Genomic DNA, 860 nt, shown 5'->3' on the forward strand with positions numbered 1-860 from the left:
GTCACCTAGTTACTGCATTAGAGGTAATCAGAAGTGGACTGGCTGGTGTCGTCACAAACTGATCGCTTGACACTCTCCTTCAGGATTTTCTTGTAGTGTGCAGAATTCATGGTACCATCAATTATGGCAAGTTGTAGAAGACCTTAAGAAACAAAGCAGTCTCACACCGTTGTGCTATCACTACCATGTTTGACTGTTGGTATGAGGGTCTTTGTTCTGAATGTTTTATGTCCGATGTAATAAGATATTCACCCTCTAAAAAGTTACAGTTCGGTATCAATGTTCCCAAAAGTTATTGGATAGATGGGCCTCAGTGTTCTTCTTGGATAAAAGTAGTTCTTGCTTTGGAACTTTTTCATGAATGCCATGATTTTTTTTCCCTATTTTGTTTTATTGTTGCATTATGAACACCTTGACTGAGGCAAGTGACGGCTGTGGTGCTGTAGATGCTGTTCTGGGTTCTTTTGTGATATCCTGGATGATTCCTTGATTTGCTCTTGAAATAATTTTGGAAACAGCGAGCTCAAGTCGTGGCAGTGGCAGTCATCCAATCTCTCCTGGGAATGTTCACCACTGTTCCATGTTTTCTCCATGAGGGGCGGATTGTTTTCTATGCTTCCGCAAAACTGTTTGTAACAACAACAAAAAATCGTGGTTATCACTGTCAAATAATGATTTAACAAGGGACAATTACCAGGGTCAGGAATAGATTTCCTCCATTTAAAAAAACCGCACTATGCATTTTCTATTTACTCAGTTTCAGTTTTTTTTTTTTTTTTTTTTTTTTTTTTTTTTTTTTTTGGTTTTTTAAAAAAAAATTCTCGGGTAACTTTTTTTAGAATTTTTTTTAAAAATTTTTT

The sequence above is a fragment of the Poecilia latipinna genome, unplaced genomic scaffold, assembly GCF_001443285.1.
Source record: "Poecilia latipinna isolate Pla-1442-1.1 unplaced genomic scaffold, P_latipinna-1.0 Scaffold1552, whole genome shotgun sequence".
Taxonomy (NCBI): Eukaryota; Metazoa; Chordata; class Actinopteri; order Cyprinodontiformes; family Poeciliidae; genus Poecilia; species Poecilia latipinna.